Source organism: Pelobates fuscus, chromosome 1 (assembly GCF_036172605.1).
Source record: "Pelobates fuscus isolate aPelFus1 chromosome 1, aPelFus1.pri, whole genome shotgun sequence".
NCBI lineage: Eukaryota > Metazoa > Chordata > Amphibia > Anura > Pelobatidae > Pelobates > Pelobates fuscus.
In genome coordinates, this window is record NC_086317.1 from 206,233,483 (window position 1) to 206,242,197 (window position 8,715).

Here is an 8,715-nt window from a genome sequence, read left to right on the forward strand (position 1 = left end):
TCTGCCCACGTGAAGAGAGAGAGTCTCTGGTCTGCAGCTCCACTGGGAGCTGCGGACCATGTGATAGAGGTCTCGCAAACTCTCATCAGAAGTGGCAGCCTGATCCAATCACAGTGCTTCCCCATAGGATTGGCTGAGACTGACAAAGAGGCAGATCAGGGGCAGAGCCAGCATGATTCAAACACAGCCCTGGCCAATCAGCATCTCTTCATGGAGATGAATTGAATCAATGAATCTCTATGAGGAAAGTTCAGTGTCTGCATGCAGAGGGCGGAGATACCAAATGTTTGGATGCATTTTAGGCAGCCATGACCCAGGAAGGATTTCTAACAGCTATCTGAGGAGTGGCCCATGAAGTTATCACTAGGCTGTAATGTAAACACTGCATTTTCTCTGAAAAGACAGTGTTTACAGCAAAACACCTGAAGGTAATGATTCTACACACCAGAACAAATTCAATAAGCTGTAGTTCTTCTGGTGACTATAGTGTCCCTTTAATATTAAAATACACTAATACAGTATAGCTGTATTTATGTGTATATATGTGTATGTGTATATATATATGATCTAAGTATATATAATTTGATTTTAAACAGTTTTAAACTGTTTTTTTTTTTTTCAGGCAGCAGGGGGAGTACCTGTCATTACAAGCACTCCCCCTGCTGGCACTGCTATGGACGGCTATGCCGTCCATTTGATCGTGAGGTCCTCGCATACCTCCCCTATGTGGGATGGATGTACACAGACTGCATACATCCATGGTACATAGAAGTGTATCTCTATAGGTTGATCCCAAATTATCAGATTAACCCAAGAAATCACTGGTATCCCGTATGTATGACCTCATCTGTACCACCAACACTTATAGATAAGCGTCAACATATTGGGCAAAAGGCTGTAGCAATGAGCCACAACCCGACACAATCGGCCTGCCTGGGGGATTCATAAGATCCTTATAAGTTTTAGGAAGAAGTCCTGGGCTGAGACTTTATCATCTGAACTGGGGGTTAGTTGGCCAGTGCTGAGAAGTGGCGTGGGAAGTGCCGATAGTTGGTGCTAGTTGCATGGAAGAGTGGACAGAGACGAGGTGAGCTAATCAGAGGGGAGAAACACAGAGGGGGCACCCGAACGTCCGATATCAAGTAAGCAACTATCCTAATATAACAAGAGAAGAACTTAGGAGAGGAGGGGATGTAAAGAGCTGGGGGGGTGGGGGGGAGGAAAAAGTGAAGGGAGATAAGAGAAAAAAGCTGGGGGGGGGTGGGGGGAGGAAAAAGTGAAGGGAGATAAGAGAAAAAAAGAGTTCACAATTTCCTTCACAAAAGTTTATAAAAGCTGCTGATTAGAGGAAAGTTGACACATGTACTCCTTTTATGTGAACAAGGAATCAGATGAGAAGATCACAAAATCAAATTACATCCAACTATATCTAAAAAATGCAAACAAGTGGGGGTGGGGCCTGACATCCATGTGGAGCAGATGCACACTGTGTGAGCTCCTGCTCCAAGCAGTGATTTAAATCATTAAAAGACTGCAGGTTTGCAGATCTGACCGCACAACAACACTTGCATGAAAGGGGACACCTGGACAAACCCGCAGATATTACAATTGTGGTGCTACTCACCAGATCACCCGAAACCTTAACTTTGCGACCTACCGGCAAACCTGGCGTGGGAGGGACAGCTGCTTTCCTGGCACCCTAGCTGGCAGACCTTACTGGATCATGCAGATCGGTTCGCCCCCCCCACCCCCCCGCTTTGGGAACTTTGGGGACGGGTGGGAGGCAACCCGGTTCACCGGGCCTGCAGACGTATCAAGCTGACTTTCACTTCTGTGCCTCCTGACCGCAAGAAGCAATGCACCTTAACAAGATGGCGGCTGTCCTCTTTCTGATAGATCCCCAACACACACAGTGTGGGACGGGCCATCTAAACCCTACAGAAAACTTCATGGAGCAGCTGGAGAAGCTCTTCACCTATTTCTGGGATGCTGTGGAAGCATGGCAGGTGGCCATAGCACCTTCGCTACAAGGGGAAACTCAAAAGAGTAAGATTCGGTCTCGGAGTGAGCCTCCCCATGGCAATCGCTCTTGTGGCACACATCTACTCACTACTACTAGCCCACATGGGAGAAAGGCCAAGAGGGGCACGACCCCAAAGCATCACACACAGAGACGGAGGATAGCGGTGCCGTGTTCGTATGGTCCTCTGTTTCTCCCCAAGGGGAAAGGACTTGAACTTTGAGGGATCTCAAGACCATGGTGCAAGGATGCAGGCCTGTAACCCGACATGGGGCAGGTGAGATGCTCCGCAACTTGGCCAGGGTAAAGTTGCTTTCCTGACCCTTCATACTTTTGCACAAGATTTCCCAATCTCAGGTGTAGGCTTACTGTTTAATTGTCACCCAAGACAATTTTTTTGGTTCTGTTTAATTGTCACCCAAGACAGAGGACTAAAATCCAACTGCTATCAACCAAGACAGTGCTACAGTGACTATACAGGGTCTTACCAACCATCTGCCGATACTATGTGATTTTATGATCACTGCTGTCCTCATGACTGTCGTAAATTTAATGTGCTCCAGTTATTTTATGTTTCTCTTATGTTGTTAACTTAGCTCATCGTGGTTACTAGGATCACTCTCTTTTGCTTTTGATTTGCTTTGGCTCCCCCAAAGCGAGGCACGGCTGCGCAGTAATATGTCTTGCGCCAGTGGTATTACCCTTATCCTTTATTGAGTGCATGTCATACTCTGCCGTAAGTTTCCTACCTCCTGTCTTCCACCTAGACATGTCTGATATCTCATGTTTATATTAAAAATGTCAAAAATATAAAACTGCCGCAAACTATATAATTTCATAACGCACTGCGAAGTATTGTAAATAATAGCCCAAAGGGCAGAATATCGCAGAATATCGCATAAAATAAGCAAATACCAACCTCCTCCCACTACCTAATTTTATGCAAAAGCAAAGAGGATTATGTAAATAACAAATATGAAATGTATGATTTACAAATATAAATCTGCTGCATTACTTATTAAAAATAGACTAGGATATATTCCTCCGTAAAAAGGGACTATAACTCCCTCACTAACTAAAAAAAAAGAATTTAAATAAACTAGAGACTTCATTGACTATATTGTATTGCTACTGTAGTAATTAATTCCTTGAAATATATCATAAAATCCTTCCAAGCTAAATATTTAATCAACCCTGATGAAACAGCGCCAACGTTCTCGCTATGGCTCCAAAATGGGAGAAAGAAAAGGATTAAAATCCAACTGCTATTACTACAAATTCTACCAAACTAAGTATTTATTATTCACCAAAAGCTACAGAAAAGAAAAGAAGATCTCAAACCAATGAACCTGGGATTTCCCATACAGTAACAGACCAATATATACCGCTATCTATACAAGCAGGTACTTTGGATAAAATTCAATCAGATTATAAGATATTACAGAAAACTCACAGATGGATAAAATAATTAAATACTTGGACAATAAAGTCACAGATTTGGAAGACAGAGGAAGAAGGAAAAAGATATTACCTCTGATCAACTAGATCCACACCTATGAGAATTATGGGAATCTGTGATTACTCTAGGAAAATTAGAAGAATATCCCTTTGAGAGATTCCATCAACTTACTTACTCCAGAGTTATAGACAAAAAACTACCAAGACACATCCTGATACGTTTTTCTAGCTACTATACCAAGGATTTAATTCTTCAAGCAGCAAGAAACAAAAAAATATTTGGTGATAACTATAAAGACATCCAATTCTTCCAAGACATATCCTATGCAACAAGAACAGCAAGATGAAGTTCTCGGATCAAATGCAAATCTTGAGATCCAACGATATAAGATACAAATGGATGTTTGCTACAGCTCTTTCTCACAATGAAGGATCACACTCCTTATAGGGAAATCAGGGGAGAAGGGTTAAGGGAAAATTCAAATAGTGAATAATATGAAATGTACAGATTTATTTTCCTTCTCCTTCTTGTTTTTCTACCCCCTTCACTGACAGAACAATAAGTTGTAAGTTAAAATTTAAAATGACCTAAATTATACACAAGATTGCTATACCTATCATGTTCATTAGGGAAATCTTAAACACTTAAACTTCATTTTCCCTTTTTTCTTTTTTCTTTTTCTCTCATTGTAAATGTTTTTCATTGGACTGAGAATATGTGGCTGCTGAGACCATCAATGGCATGCTTGTTGAACCAGATTATAATAAAAGGTTTTGTGGCAAATGTTGTTTTGTTAGGAAAAGCATATTGAAAATATTAAATTCCATCCATAAAGAGATGCTCATTGTCAACAACAATACTTATGTAGGCTGTGGCATTGAAATTAAATGCTGTTTCTTAAAGCAGCCTAATGTGGGCCAAGATAATATCTCCAACATTATTGCACATTCATCACCAGCCTGAACGATTGACCCAACGCAAAATGAACCCATGGATACTTGCTCTTTATGGCAAATTCTGACATGCCTCAGCAGAAATTGAGATTTGTTGGACAATAATGTTTTCCAGTCTTCTACTGCAGATTTAGAAGAACTGTGCACACTGTTGCCTCAGTTTTCTGCTCTTTGCTGACAGGAGTGGATATTATATTTCAGATACTGTTATCTTCTTGTCTGCTTGAACCAGTCTGATCATTCATTAACAAGGTATTTTGTCGCCCATGCAACTGCCACTCACTGGATATTTGTATTTTGCACTATTCTCTCCAGAGAAAAATTCTAGAGACTGTTGCCCAAGAAATGCACATTGTCAGTTTTGTATGCAGTACATTTTTATTGCAATGTGGGGAAAGAAAGATAATGAGAGGAAGGCCAAATTAGCAGAATTTATCAATCCAGCTACCCATGTGATAATACTTTTTTTCATTAAAAACAAGTAAAGATGTTATTTTATGTATCCTTTTATTATTACCCAGGTGTTTCAATATAGCCCGGTAACCCACCATGCAAACAATTTATTAGGTGTATGTGGGCGTAGTAAGATGGTGCTGGTGCGCTCAGATGATTGCATATTGACACGAGACTGGTGTTATATTATGGAATATGGCAAGCTAAATGTAATAAGAAGATTATAATAACAGTGGAAAATCCAATATTTGTAAAACTTGTGGTTAAAATTACGTATCGCAACATAAATTGTACATCGCTCCGGAAATTGCTGGTGCTATATAAATAATAAAATAATAATAATAAATAATGCGACATCAACAGGTGCTTCCTGTGGGGACACAAAAGTGCATACAATCCTTCACAGGCAGAGGTCCAATGGTGATAGAAAAAAGAAGGGATCAAGCCAATCGCTCTGCATCAGTGCCAGAACAATCGGGCGCCTGTTGTGAAGTATATCAGGATTTCAAGATGATGCTGATGCGGTCACGTGATCAGGCATCAGGGCAGATAAAGTCCACCATGCTAAAATTATGTAAGCCGTTCAAGTGGAAAAGGGTCCCCAAGCCCCTAGCCATACACCTCTATAAAAAAAAAACTCACCTACCCCTCTGGCTCTAATAATAGTGTTAATCTAATACCTGCAGAAAATAAATTATGCTTACCATTAAACGTCTCCTTTCGTATTAAAAGTTATTTTCTTGGCCCTAAAAATGCAGAATAGAAAACACATTATTTGTCCCATCGCAAACATTTGAATTAAAGGCCAGGATCCAAAAAACCCCAAACCTGCATAAAAAGAAAAAAGAAAATTCAAGTTAGCGCATCAAGGGCTCCTTGCAGACAGAGCTTGCATAGTAAGGAAAAACCCTATGGGTGTAGGGATACAAAGCAGCCCTGGAAAAAAAATATACGCCATATATTGTCGCTAGTTATATGTAAGGCTATGTCTTGATGTCTTGCCACCCCAGATGATTGAGTAATATATATATATATCGCAAATATATATTGCTTTTGCTAATATAAAATATTAGTCTTTTCATAGGAAAACTTTTAATTATACAGTAAGCATACTCACATGCAGACACAGGCAATCTCACTGACACACACAAGCTCATTGATACACAGCCTTATAGACAAACAATATCACCGATATACATAAGCTCATTGACATAAAAACACAAGCTCACTCACTAGCAGACACACACACACACACACACACACACATGCAAGCAAGCTCAATAACTAGCAGGCGCACACACCCACCCACACACACACACACACACACACACACAGCTTAATGTAGTGGTTCTGGTGTCTATAGCCTGGCCCTGCAGGCAGGGCTGCCATCAGAAATTTAGGGGCCCCTGACAAAGCACAAGGTCTGGGCCCCACCTCCCCGCCCCCTCCCTCCCGGGCCCGCCCACGCCCTACCTAGTCCGCTGACAATGATGCAGGATTGAATGTGGTGTGTATAGTGGAAGTGAATTAGAATGTGTGTAATGGATGTAGTGTTTGTGTGTATTAGATACTGTTTGTGCAGTGAATGCAGAGTGTGTGTTTGTGTAGCGGATGCAGTGTGTATAGTGAACGCAGAGTGTGTTTGAGTAGTGGATGTAGTGTGTGTACAGTGATGTAGTGTGTGTTTGTGTAGTGGATGTAGTGTTTGTATGTACTAGATGAAATGTGTTTAGTGGATGCAGTGTCTGTAGTGGATGTAGTGTGTGTATTAGACGCAGTGTCACATAATTCTTTTTTTTTAAATTCAATTAAATGTTTCTCCCCCCTCCCTGCTTCTTACCTTTGTCCAGGGAGGGGGGAGATTCCATCCCTGGTGGTCCGGTGGCGCCCCCCGGCTCCCTGTTACCGCAGAGGGGGCCCAGCACACAGCTTCTTCTCTTCTCCGCTCTCTTCCAATAACTCTCGTGCTGGGCCCCCTCTGCGGTAACAGGGAGCGGGGGTGGGGGCTCGGCTGCACACATAGATAGCGATATTCGCTATCTATGTGTACAGAGAGGGAAAGTGGGGCCCAGGACTGCCAGAGCAGCCCGGGTCCCCCAGGGCCGCCGGGCCCGTGACAACCATCATGGTTGTCACCCCCTGATGGCGGCCCTGCCTGCATGCTTTTCAATGCAAACTCTGACTTTTCAGAGAAAAGGCAGTGTTTACATTGCTTCCTAGGTCACTAGAGATGCTTCCTGTGTCAGTGCTGCACAGTGTGCAACACCTACATTCAGGGCCTCCACGCTCTGGAGCCGCTGAAGGTTCCCCATAGATATAAATTGATTCAATGCATCTCTATGAGGAGATGCTGATTGGTGTAGCATTTTGCAGCCAATCCTATGGCAAGCTTGATGATCTCGGCCATAGAGGCAGGGCCAGTCGAGGAAAAAAAATAAAAGGTGAGTAAAAACACTATTTTTAAACACACACATACACCATGACAGACACACACATACTACGACAGACACACATACACCATGACACAGAGAGACCATGACACAGACAGAAACACACACCATGATACAGACACAAACACAACGTGACACAGACAGACACACACACCATGACACAGACAGACACACACCATGACACAGACAAACCATGACACAGACACACACACCATGACAGACACACACACAACATGATACAGACAGACCATGACACAGACACACCCACACCATGACAGACAGACACACGCATACACAAACACACCATGACACAGACACACCAACACCATGACAGACAGTCACACACACACCATGACACAGACAGACCATGACACAGACACACCCACACCATGACAGACAGATACCATTACAGACAGACACCATGACAGACAGACAGACACACACCATGACACAGACAGACACCATGACAGACAGACGCACACACACCATGACACAGACATACACACACATTGACAGACGAACACCATGACAGACAGACACCATGACAGACACACACACACCATGACAGACACACACACACACACCATGACAGACAGACACACACATACACTGACATAATTCCACATTACCTGTGGGCAACCGGCCAGGGCGTCATGCAAGTCAGTGAGATGGGTGTGCTGGCGGCCGCAGAAGGAGCTGGGATGGCGGCCGCTGGAGGAGCTTTACTGGCAGCCGCAAGGGAAGCTGTGCTGTCTCTGCTCCCCCGCCCTCATGTGCTACTTAATGAGACCGGGGCCGGAATATAACGTCATATTCCGGTCCCGGTCTCATTAAGTAGCGTGCTGGGAAGCAGAGACAGCACAGATTCCCCTGGTAGGCCGCCAGAACAGCTCCTTCTGCAGCCACCAGCTCCTTCTGCAGCCTCCAGATGTCTACCAGGCCCCACGGTATCCCGGTTGGCCAGTCCGGCCCTGGTAGGGTAAAGTTATTATGTATACATAATATATAATGTATATTTCAGGGTTAATCAGTAAAAAAGGTCAATAAATGTGCTTCTGAATCACATTTATCAGACAATATTTCTCAATAAGCTGACCTGGATTTGGCTGCTAAAATTTCAGCAGGTATTAAATCAAGTTGAAATTCTATAAAAATATCAACTGAAGCCAGTGAATATTTATCAACCATATAATGGAATTGACATCTGGAATCAACATTCAAAACGCAGTCTGGAATGGAAGATCTATGTCAGTATACAGCAGCTACAAGCTCTTACTATTAATAACAAAAAGTATTTAGTACACTATTTAATTGTAAGGTTAAAACCTTGCATTGAATATTTTTTTGGCGTGTTGTAAATAATATCTCACTTAATAGTTC